Here is a 13,292-nt window from a genome sequence, read left to right on the forward strand (position 1 = left end):
ACACACTGTAACCAGAGTGATCACTTAAGGTGAGCTATTACCAGCAGGAGGGCGGGGGGAGGGGCGGAACCTTTTGTTGTGATAATCAAGGTGGGCCATTTCCAGCAGTTGACAAGAAGGTCTGAGGAACAGTGGGGGGTGGGGAGGAAATAGTTTTACTTTGTGTAATGACTCATCCACTCCCAGTCTCTATTCAAACCTAAGTTAATTGTATAAGTTTGCAAATTAATTCCAATTCAGCAGTCTCTCGTTGGAGTCTGTTTTTGAAGTTTTTTTGAAGAAGAATTGCAACTTTTAGATCTGTAATCGAGTGACCAAAGAGATTGAATTGTTCTCCAACTGGTTTTTGAATGTTATAATTCTTGACGTTTGATTTGTGTCCATTTATTCTTTTATGTAGAGACTGTACAGTTTGACCAATGTACATGGCAGAGAGTCATTGCTGGCACATGATGGCATGTATCACATTGGTAGATGTGCAGGTGAACAAGCCTCTGATAGTGTGGCTGATGTGATTAGGCCTTATGATGGTGTCCCCTGAATAGATATGTGGACATAGTTGGCAACGGACTTTGTTGCAAGGATAGGTTCCTGGGTTAGTGGTTCTGTTGTGTGGTGTGCGGTTGCTGGTGAGTATTTGCTTCAGGTTGAGGGGCTGTCTGTAAGCAAGGACTGGCCTGTCTCCCAAGATCTGTGAGAGAGATGGGTCGTCCTTCAGGATAGGTTGTAGATCCTTGATGATGCGTTGGAGAGGTTTTAGTTGGGGGCTGAAGGTGATGGCTAGTGGCGTTCTGTTCTTTTCGTTGTTGGGCCTGTCCTGTAGTAGGTGACTTCTGGGTACTCTTCTGGCTCTGTCAATCTGTTTCTTCACTTCAGCAGGTGGGTATTGTAGTTGTAGGAATGCATGATAGAGATCTTGTACGTGTTTGTCTCTGTCTGAGGGGTTGGAGCAAATGCGGTTGTATCGTAGAGCTTGGCTGTAGACAATGGATCGTGTGGTGTGGTCTGGATGAAGGCTGGAGGCATGTAGGTAGGAATAGTAGTCAGTAGGTTTCCGGTATAGGGTGGTGTTTATGTGAGCATTGCTTAATAGCACCATAGTGTCCAGGAAGTGGTTCTCCTGTGTGGACTGGTCCAGGCTGAGGTTGATGGTGGGATGGAAATTGTTGAAATCATGGTGGAATTCCTCAAGGGCTACTTTTCCATGGGTCCAGATGATGAAGACGTCATCAATGTAGCGCAAATAGAGTAGGGGCATTAGGGGACAAGAGCTGTGGAAGCGTTGTTCTAAGTCAGCCATAAAAATGTTGGCATACTGTGGGGTCAAGTGGGTACCCATAGCAGTGCCGCTGATTTGAAGATATACATTGTCCCCAAATGTGAAATAGTTATGGGTGAGGACCAAGTCACAAAGTTCAACCACCAGGTTGTCCATGACATTATCAGGGATACTGTTCCTGACAGCTTGAACAGAGACTGGGAGTGGACGGGTCATTACACAAAGTAAAACTATTTCCCCCCCATACTCCCTACTGTTCCTCAGATATTCTTGTCAACTGCTCGAAATGGCCCACCTTGATTATCACTACAAAAGTTTCCTTCCCTCCCCAGCTCTCCTGCTGGTAATAGCTCACCTTAAGTGATCACTCTACTTACAGTGTATATGGTAACACCCATTGTTTCATGTTCTTGATGTATATAAATCTCCCCACTGTATTTTCCACTGAATGCATCCGATGAAGTGAGCTGTAGCTCACGAAAGCTTATGCTCAAATAAATTTGTTTGTCTCTAAGGTGCCACAAGTACTCCTTTTCTTTTGCAAATACAGACTAACACGGCTGCTACTCTGAAACCTGTCATTACATGTAATGACATCTAGGAGTTTGAAGGTAATACTGCTAGCAATTCTACATACAGGCTGTGGGAGAGTTTCCCAAAAGAAATGGTGGAAGCCCCATTGCTCAAATCATTTGCACTCTGACTTACAGAGAAGAGATGAATAAGAGAATACCTACATACAAAATAATGAGTGGCTTAGAGAAGGTAGAGTTGTTGCTCCTATTGACCCTTTCCCATAGTACAGGAACAAAAAGACAATCAATGAACTTGAAAGGCCACCATTTCAAAACTATATACAAATACTCAACCTCTGGAGCTCATTGCCATAAAGTATCATTAAGGCCAAATGTTACAAAGGATTCGAGAAGGATGAGATATTTATATGCATAATGGGAACATACACAGGTGAGACAGAAAATTTAAGGAATATAAACTTCCTGCTTCACTACATAAGCCAATCTCTAACAGAAATGGCTAAGAAGAAACTTTGCCTACAGACAGTTTAGTTTATAATTGTCCACTGTTGTGTTTCTTGCATTTTCCTCTGAAGCATCTGATTATGATCATTATTATAAACAGGATGTGGGGTTAGACAGACCACTGATCAGCTCTATTATGGCAGTTTCTATGTTTATATCTTATCTGGACAAAATACTCAAGAATATACTGGAAAGAACAAGCATGTAGGGAAGTGGACAAGATGTCCTAGCTCTGACTGCAATGATTCTATAATAAAGTGAAACATTATAAATAATTGAAAGGCAGCCGATTTAGAAACAGGCTTAATCTTGCCTTACCTGTCAACTAATGGTTGCTTTAGAGATGGAATAGTAAAAATGCCTCATAACTATGAGTCAAAAGCTGTGTGTCCCACATTCCCCAGGCCGTTAGGTCCTTAAACAGAGCACAATACTATGCTGTTGCTATGCAAAAGCAGAGAGTCCAGGAGATGCGGAGGGATTCATGACGTGGAACTTTGCTGTGCCTCTCTCAGCAGCACTGTGGAAGAGTGAATTAGGGATGCAGTGGGAGTGGATGCGGTGGGAAAGGCAACTCTCTAGATCCACAGACCTAAACACATTAGAGACAGCATACGGGGCCCAGCAACTATGACATTGCCTAATGGAGAATAGTAGGGGCAGCAGAGAAGTTACAAGGTGACTTTTTGTCAATCCACTGGCTTGGAAGAGGAAGCTTCCTTTCCTCCAAACTCTCTTAGACACCAGATCTGAGTATTCCCCATCCACAGATGTTTTCTGCATTCAGGGCTCTGGCCCCCTTGGCCAGCCATCTGGCTGGGTGAAGAAGAGCAGACCCTAGAGGTGGGGCCATCTCCTGGAAGTAGACACTTCCCACATTTCAGTCAGGGGATGGGGGGAGCGGCGGAAGCAATAGGATGTGTGTATGGGGTAGGAGAGAGAGGTGTACCTAGACACAGGTGATCTAATCAGACTCTGTTTTCAGCTTTGAGTCATGACATCCTTTTATTTCTGCTGTCTGGCTGTTGCTTCAATCACGCACCTTCCACCACAATTCCTCCCCTGCTAGCCTCACTCCCCCTACCCTCTATGTTCCTCTCCCAGTATTTGTCTTCCCTCCCAACTACCTCCTCACATTTCCTGACTCTTCCTGCTTCATCTTTCTGTCAACTTACATTCTCCACCCTCCCTCTTGCTCCAACCTATTACATATACATATATATGTAAAAATGGGACAATAACATGATAAATGCCAATCATCACCCTGATTACTTGCTTTTTACATTACATCCCTCTTCCCTATTCTTTGTCTGTTCTGTCTAGTTAGACTGATTTTCCTGTCTATTCTTGTGTGTTCATACAGTTCCTAGAGCACTTAGCACAATGGGGCCCTTAGCCTGACCAGTGCCTTTAGGAATTGTTGGAATATAAATTTAACAAATAATGAGATCTTCCCTACTTCAAGTATCATAAAATGTTTAGAATCTTAAGGAAAACATCTAATTTATTGCTACACCTTATATATCTCTAAGGCCAAATATAAGTGATAAACAAAGTCAATAGTTTGACCTGCTATAAATAAATCTATGTGAACCATTAAAAAAGTAACATTCTACACTCACATCTTGTGGACTTTGAAGGACAAGAATGTCCAGGATGGTCTCTCAAAAGAAAAGAAAATACTAAACAAATGTTGACTTGTGACATATTTCACTTCCCCTACATGCCATCACATTACCAGTGCAAAAAGACTGCTGAACAATACAACACAGAACAGCATTTTGTCTTAGTATGTGTTTATATCTAAGACATTCCCAACAACCACTACAGGTCAATGGGTACATTTTTAGAGCAGGTAAACAACTTATAATGGGAGTTGCACTCCTAGCTCCCTGTGGATTATGCAGAAAACTTACCCTTAAAGTATCAATATCCTAGCACAACATTGCAATGAGTCAATTGGCTAGTTATCGAACAGCAAACGCCAGCAAATTTCTTTTCCAGTCTTATAAGCATCTCCAGAGTATTTCTGTTGCCAGCTAGTAGAACAGTCTGACATTAATGTATTAAAAGACCAGATCATTTCTTGCCAAGTTGAAGACGTTTCAAATATACACCAAACTATTGCTGGTTATGTATTTCCATCTTGGCATGAATGAGTGGGCATCAAAATTTGCTGAAAAGTGAAACATTTTATTACAGCCATTAATCTCCCATATCTGATTTCCCACCCAGGACACCACGTGAACAGAAGCCTGTTTCAGGGACTAAATTTCAAACTGCATCACAGAAATATCATCAAAGCAAAAATGTAAAAATTGTTGGTGTCGGATGCGGAAAAAAATGTAGAACATAATACTATTCTTGCTAATTTGCATTTCCCTCCCAATTATGATATTTTGGTTATTTTAAACTGTAGGTAAATATGTAATTCTACATCATATTTTGGGTAAATGTGGTGATTTTAATATTAATCACTAAAATATTGGGAAAAATGAAGATTTTAATGTAAAAGTTATGTCCCAGAAAGTTGATAAAAGCTCACAAAATATTAAAAATCCTGGAAGGGTATTGCAGTTCTACCATAAAGAGGATTAACTGACATTTGGTACTCAGCCTATAGGGACACTGGAAAATATTGTAGCCTCAAAGACTGAGATCTTTTGGTGGTATTGCTCATTTATCTGAACTTTAAAAAATATTGAAAACTTTGAAGAAAAGACATTCCTCCATTAAATTATTCTCTGAGTGGTCTCTGGAAAGGAGGCACGAGGATCTGCCAGATATTCAAACTGCTAAAATCACCAAACATCACTCATGTATCTGTCCCTATATCCACCCAATATAACAGAGAAAAGTCTATAGGATGGTAAATTATAGATAAGACTCATATCTTTCCTCATTAATATTGCAGTGATTGCTTAGAGGACAGCAGACAGAGGAAGAGAAGAAGCAAGGTCAGTCATCCTATACACAGGGTACACACAACATAACTGGTATATCTTCAGGTTTAATTTAGGGTAAAACAACAGCTCTGCCAATTAAAAGAAATTGTCCTCCCCTATTTAGGGAGAATATATATGCCTTCTGTAAGACATGCAAAAGTGTTAAGATTTTATATATATATGAATTTGCTAAACAAGGATGATACCCACAAATGATAATCTTCTCTTCTTTATTTTTTCAAAAATCCAGTGCTCTTCTGTTTGCTGAGGATGGTGCCACAGTTGGAAATTTAGGCCCAAATGCAAGTCCTATTGAAGTCAATGACACAATTCCCATTTACTTAATTGCAGTTAGATCAAACCATTAGAAAAAGAGCACACTAAATGTTTTCAGGGATTGTAAATTTAATAATCTAATAAGTGAACTCTCAATGGTTGCCTAGACTAGGAAAAGAAGTTGAGACTATGTTAGGGTTATCTTGGGGTTACCTTTTCCTTAGTACAAACATCTTAACATCTTGCACCTCAATTTAGCTGGTCAAGAACAGTGCTGGAGTGAGCTTCAACCAGCTAGCTCAAGGAACAAGTGTTAACCTGAGTCTGCACTAGAAATAGGGTCAACCTTAGGTCAAAGGTAGCTAAAATGTTTTAGCTAGCCCCAACCTAACCCCAACTACTTCACCTATTCTAGACAAATCTTTAATGTGATATTACTACAGGTATTGTATACCAGACTTCCTCCTGATTTGGTGGTGTGTGTGAATTCTTATGTATGCCATTGCTTGAGATATTTAAACAAAACTAGACAAAATAATAGAAAGTATTCTGTAGGAAACAACCCTTCACTCAGAGTGGGGACTAGATTAGATGTAAATACTTTACAAAAAAACAATAATTATCTGCTAGTGATGTAGCAATGGAGAGGTGACAGCAATTGCATGTTCAGTAATATGCCTTATACTGCTGTAAATATTTGCTATAACAGCATTTTAGCAATCTAGGTTTAAGAGAGACATAAAAGAAGGGAATATCTTGACATTGTAGACGGATGGACTCAATTATCTACTTGGTCTTTTTGATCTCTATCTACTATATGTGAAGAACTAAGCTCATCCAGTCCTTCTTTCAGAACAACATGGGGACAGAGGACTGGAAAGGAGCTCCTGGATCATCAAGTCCAATCCCCTACCATTGCAGGCCACCCAGTCATATGGTTCTGTTCATAAACCTATCAATCTCCATCTTAAAACTCGTTAGGTTGTTTGCTCCCACTACTCCTAATGGAAATCTGTTCCAGAACCTCATTCCTATGGTGGTTAGAAACCGTCTTCTAATTTCCTGCCTAAATTTATTCATGGCCAGTTTACATAGCCCAGAATTTGGAAATTCAAACGTAAGGTATAGTTTAAAAATGACTCAGTGAAAGAAAGCCTATCTTCTCAGAAGAAGTTCCAATACTAGTTCAATTACATTTGGTGGAAGTGGAAAAATTATAGATGGTTTTATTGCTTTGTATATTTTATTGCCTTGGTGACTTCAGTTGTCCAAAGCATTTCAAGAAAACAGGAATGTTTGGGAATTTTTTTCCTCCATACCTCACTTCTCGCATTTTCAGTTAAAGGGAAGGGAGAAAAATACCATTTTTCAACCACAGATAAATACTGTTGCCACTTTTTGACCCAAATGGCTAATCAAAGTTTAGGGCTCTGTGGGTTTTCCAGTCGAGAGCAGAAATTGATCGTAGCAAGGAATTTCTTTGATGCAATCCTGTTTATTTACAAGGAATGTACAAAATCTTGTGTCTCTGAATACATTGGAGCCAAGAACAAAAAGGTGCTGTTTCTTAGTTTACCAGCCCCTAAGTGCCTTTAGCCAACACCAGAACCAAAGGCACTCTCAAGCTTGCTTCAGGGTCACAGTGTGCTTACAGGCTCCTGGTTGGCTTTTTCTTGCCTTTTTTCCTCTGCCTCTCTGTTCCTGTCTGTGACCTCAGGACAGGCCTACACTTAAATCAGGAGTGCAGCTGAGCCTCTATAGTGCTTCCGTGCAGACACTACTATGCCAACAGGAGAGCTTCTCTTGCCAGCGTAGTTAATCCACCTCTGTGAGAGGCAGTAGCTATGTAGATGGGAGAACCCCTCCCATCGACATAGCACTGTGCACACTATAGCTTAGGTCGGTATAATTGCATTGCTCAGGGGGTGTGGATTTTTCACACTCTTGAGTGATGTAGGTTATACCAATGTATGTTTATAGTATAGACATGGCCTCAGTCTCTTTGTATTCTCTCACATACTCACACATACCTACCCAAAACAGCATTGAGACCAAAAGCTCCTGGGTGGTTTCTCACATACCTTTTGTCTGAAATAAAACAAGTGTTAGAGCTACACCACTGTGAAGTGAACTGAACCAAAAGGTGCTGTTAAACTGTCCCTATTTCTCACTACGTCCATGTACACTGAAGACCAGCACTTCATTCCTCAGGTAAAATTATCGCCCCCACTGAAGAAAATGGGTGTTTTGCCATTGACTTCAGTGGTACCAGGATTTCATTCCTCAGATCTTGAATGAAAATGGAAGAGTGGCTTTATATTGTAACTCTTTCCACTTCATTTTGGAGCTGACAGCTGCTAGCAAATATTTCACTCAAGAAGCATGCAGAATAAACCTACAATGCAGCTCATTAATAAGAAGTGCCCATTCATGGGACAGTAACTTGTACAGTCGATCAAACAATAATATCACATTAAATGTCAAAGTAATGCAAGATAAACTAGGTAGAAAACACAAAATTAGTTGTGCTGTGCTACAGTATTTCAATTTAAATAGACATAAATATCTCAGATGCAAAAAGCTGTGGTTTCTAGGGTTGTTGTTACTCATGATGTTTTTGTACCTGCTTAGAAGAAAGAGCTCAACAGTTTAAAATCTGTGTGTGTGATCTGATGGATGTTTTAATCCACAGACAATAAGGCTTTGGCTTTGGATGTGGTTTTGTGAAAGGAACTTTGCTAACACTTAGGGTGATACAACCTGTATTTAACTGGTGATTTTTGAGACCTGTCTTTTTCAAAGTTGGGTGAAGATGAAGCAAACGCTGGTCTATGAGATTGGGAAGTCAGGATGGGAAGAAAGGTTCTCTCTTCCCCATGGATGATCAGGAGTCCTTGCAAGAGTTTTAGCTCTTAGAGGGTAGATCTGGCAATCTGAGTTTAGAAGACTGTTCTCTTCGGACAAATCTACAGGGCTTTGCATGCCAGGACAGAGGCTCCTAAATTAAATGTCACACACTTCACTCCCTAAGGAGTCATCAATCATTCTTAGAAGAGCAGAAGGAGTACTCTCCTTGACACATCTCCTTCCTCAGATCAATGAGGAAAACAGAGTATACTCCTTCTACTCTTCTAAGAGTGATTGATGACTCCTTAGAGGCTGAAGTGTGTGACATTTGATTTCACTTACTGATAAAACTGTGTGCTTCTGAACACCTTCTAGTTAATGTTTTCAGGAGTCTGAGATATTTACTCCCTTTAACATTTTAAACAAAGCTCCATTGTTCTATGATTAATGAATTTGTGACAAAAGGCGAAAATATATACGCAGATTTTATATGTGACTACGTATTCTATATTGCCCAACATTCTGACATCATCATCAAATAAAAGTATAGATTAATCAAAGAGGATACTGTGTAACACCACCAGATTTGAACAATGTCATTTTAATGGAAAAAGTTCTTTGTGCAAAAGATTATTTTCACTAAAAGAAAAAAACTGACATAATACTCTACCACTATGCTCTATCAATGCTTGCTTTCCACAAAACCTGTGGCAAAATGTGCCATTGCTTATTTCCTGTTAATTTAGGGCCAGATTCCGAAACCCTCCCTCATGCTGAATACTACCTTCCTTACTGCACAAGTACTCCAATTGAAGTCAACAGGATTATTTGTGGAGTAAGGAGACAGTAAATCAGAATCACTTGAAAGGCACACCTTATCAACACCTCACTGCAAATAAAGACAAGAATCAGCAATTTAGCTGGTTGTACCTGGGAAGACAATACACAGACACTAAAGGCATGTCTACACTACAGCCATTACAGTGACATTGCTAAGGTGCTACAGCTGTGCTGCTATAGGGTAGAAGCTCCCTACATCGACAGAAGGGGTTTTTCTATGTAGTTAACCCATCATTCTGAAAGGTAGTAGCTAGGTCGACGGAATAATTCTTCTGTTGACCTAGCCATGTTTGCAGCAGGGGCTAAGGGTGTGAAATTTTTCACAGCCCGGAGGAACGTAACTAGGTCAACCTACTTTTTAAGCATAGGCCAGGCCTATGAAATTCTGGGTTTGCCTTGTGTTATTCTGTAGACAAGTATTGCTTCCCAAGGTGGGTCAGCTCTTTTCACACAAGACTAGTAGACACTCAGCTGACTGAAACTATGCATACAACAACAGGTAATATAAGAACAACCAATCTGGCCTGGCTAGCAGTCCTGTCCATTGCCTCTCCTGACCTCAGGCAACAAGTTGCCTTGCAGAATCTGCTCCTTAAGGTAGAAGACATGCCACATCTATCGTGTTTAAAGATGTGTTTAATGCACTGAGCCACTGTCTCAGCTCAAGGTGCCCCATTTGGACAATTCCCCTAAGAAACCTCGATATCATCTCAAGGTGACATACCAGGTAACAAGAATAAGCTTCAGACATAGTCAATGTCTATCTCGTAAGAAAACCAACAGTCCAGCCCTCTCGTTTTAACCTTCCTCGCAATCTCTGGGTAAAGCTCAAACAGTTTAGATGTGGACTGATCAGACGTGCTGCGAATGACTCTAACCAAAGGTTATGGAGCACTATTTAAAGTGGGGGAATATAGATTTGGATTTATCTCCACATACACCTGACCTCCTCTTCCCCTCTCAAGCCCCCCTCCCAGCAGTCTCCTTACCCCCTTGGCACATGAGGCCCTATGTTTGCCCCCTCCAAATTTCAGTGAGTAATGCTGCAACCTGGGGCACAGAATTGCAATGACACTCAAGTTTGGCCCAGCCAAGTAGTGGTCGGGCCATGGCCTAGGAGCCCCCCAACTCTGTGTCTACGGGCTTGTCTACATTACCCGCAGGATTGACGGGTTGTGATCGATCCAGAGGGGGTCGATTTATCGCGTCTAGTCTACATGCGATAAATCGACTGCCGAGTGCTGTCCCGTCGACTCCAGTACTCCACAGGAGTGAGAAGCACAGGAGGCGTTGACGGGGGAGTGTCAGCTGTTGACTCACCACAGTGGAGACACCACGGTGAGTAGATCTAAGTAAGTAGCTGAAGTTACGTAACTTAGATCGATTCCCCCCCGCCAGCGTACACCAGGCCTATGACAAGTAGAGTCTTCATGGCTCCCATTTGCCACTGTGGCCAGTTAGAAGATGTAGGCCACATACCTGCTCACTGTGCCCATAAGCAAGGGGTGCTTGGTTCCCGCATGCACTTGCCATAATACCGTTCCTGCAGTTACTGAATAGTTAAGACACTAAGGCCTGGTCTACACTGGGGCGAGGGAGATTGATCTAAGTTATGCAACTTCAGCTACGTGAATAATGTAGCTGAAGTCGACATACTTAGATCTACTCACCGCGGTGACTTCACTGCGATGAGTTGACAGCTGATGCTTCCCTGTCGACTCCGCCTGCGCCTCTTGCTCCGGTGGAGTACCGGAGTAAACGGGAGAGCGCTGGGCAGTCGATTTATAGCGTCTAGACTAGACGCAATAAATCGACCCCCACTGAATCAATCGCTGCCCATCGATCCTGCGGGTGATGTAGACAAGCTCTTAGATGAACATGCTTGACTTGATTGTCCATGCAGATACAATCATAATACATAGTAAATCAAAATAACAGTATCACAATTTACCCACAGAATATGCTGACTGGAAATATTAACATTTTAAAATAGATAATTAAGAAATAGCAATGGTATTTAGGACTTTAAAAAGAAAACTCTCCCTTTACCCTTTTAATGAATTCAGCCATCAGAAACCAAACAGAGATTCTTGCTCTGTACATATCACATTAATCTTTTTTTTGTTTGTTTATGATTCAAAACAATGGCTCAGTATTTGCCAAGTCTTGCTTCTCTTTGCCGAGGGCTTGTGTGACAAACAAAAGCATTGGTTATTTTGATTTCATATTTATGTACTGCTTGAATGGCTTATAAAACCTGGGCTCATTCCCTTAATGCAAATAAGAGATGCATGCTACCTTCAAACTCTTTTAATGGAAAAAATAAATGGGCACAGACTCTTTTGCCAAATTAACTGATCTCTGATGACATGATTACAAAAAGATGGTGTTATGAGATGTTCTGGCACTTTTCTCAGAGATGATGAAATCTCCACTGCCTTTTGAAAATCATTACAAAATGAGCACTGCATGAAAATATAAAGAATGGGATTAGCCTAAATATACAACTTTTAATGTAAATTCTAATATTTAAAAAAAAAAAGTAGCCCTGAAGGTGCTTTATCACTAAAACCAACATGATAGAACATCATCAGATAGCTGATTTATGCTGAAGACTATAACATTTTCTTAATCTTAGCACTTTATATCAAAAGACTTCTAATAGTACAATACTTTCCTGGCACTGATTCTAGAAATTCAAGTCTCCTGGCACCATTTTGGACATATATTTTTGTACACAATTACTTTACTCACCCACTTTTCTTCAGTGCTTATAAATTAACATTTCAACGCAGGCATTTCTCATCTTTCGAGAAAAGTCACAGAACATCACTTTGCTGTCTATAAAAATCTTGTATTTTTTCCTTGACAGTTCTTTTCAAAATATTCTAAAGGCACCCTTGGACAGTATCTTCAAAATACTTGTAACTAATGGGAATAATGACACAGTTATTACATAGGTACTGTAGTTAATCTTCACAGCAATTAATTGGTAAAACTCCAATAATTTCCCTCATGGTCTTTTCTCCCTCATTTTCCATTTTGGTAGCACACAACTTCAGGTATTCAAACGTGATATGGATTCTCTCCACTACCAGCTGTACTTTTTCCCTCAAATCTCCCAGTGACATGTCATTGTCTTATTATAATTTCTATCCTGGAATGCAGGACATGAAGATTCTCCCAAAATCATCATCATTCAGTGAGAGTTCACAAATCAGTTGGCAGCAGGTGTATGGAAATAGACAGTTCCCCACTTCCTTTTTAGAACAGATATATAAGAAAGAAGGAAAATCCAGTTCTCAAATGGAAACTGATTACTTCACACCATCAGACTGGGTCAGTCAACAAGCTAACTCCATCCTTAGTGGAACTCCAATGATCTAGCTTAATTTATATTTAGTTTAAAAGTAGTTATCTTATGTTTCCTTTAAAAAAACCTTATATTCTCTTTCAATGCTTAATTACACTAAAAAAACTGCATTAAAAGAAAATTATTACGCTTGAAAAGTAACGCACTCAATAGTTGGAAATGCCAGAAATAACGTTGCCTGTGCATATGAATTATGATTAGAGCTGGCTGGGAATTTTCCAACTAAACAGTTTTGCAATTCATCAAACAAAACCTTTTTGCAGAAATGTACCAGGGTCAACAAATTTTTAGCTGAGAAAGGTTTTGCAGGTCCAGGATGGAATGTATGGTCAAAACCAGAAGAAAAAAGCAACCCATCCACCAAAGAATACCTAATAGTCCAGCAGTTGGAACTCTCCTCTCGGATGTGGAAAACCCACGTACAAGTCCCTGCTCAGACCAGGGACTTGAAATGCAGGTCTCCCCTCCCAGGTGAGTGCTCTAATTATGAGACTACTGGCTTTTTTGGAATGGGTCTCTCTAAACCTTTTCGATTAGAGCTGTCCCATTTTGTATAAATAAGTAAATATTCATTGGAGCAGGGACGTGAACCTGAGTCTCCCACATCGGTGCCCTAACCGATCATCAATGTGGGTTACTTTTCAATTATTCTCTTATGCAAAGAAGGAAAAATAATTTAGAGTTGAATAGCA

At 40.3% G+C, this 13,292-nt stretch overlaps 1 protein-coding gene across 5 annotated transcripts in view; it reads right to left on the minus strand.

Annotated features, from left to right (window-relative positions):
* FHOD3 (formin homology 2 domain containing 3) overlaps positions 1-13,292 on the minus strand; it is a 623,525-nt gene that overhangs the window by 303,581 nt on the left and 306,652 nt on the right. The gene's annotated exons all lie outside the window — the stretch shown is intronic.

This window comes from Dermochelys coriacea, chromosome 2, assembly GCF_009764565.3.
Source record: "Dermochelys coriacea isolate rDerCor1 chromosome 2, rDerCor1.pri.v4, whole genome shotgun sequence".
NCBI lineage: Eukaryota > Metazoa > Chordata > Testudines > Dermochelyidae > Dermochelys > Dermochelys coriacea.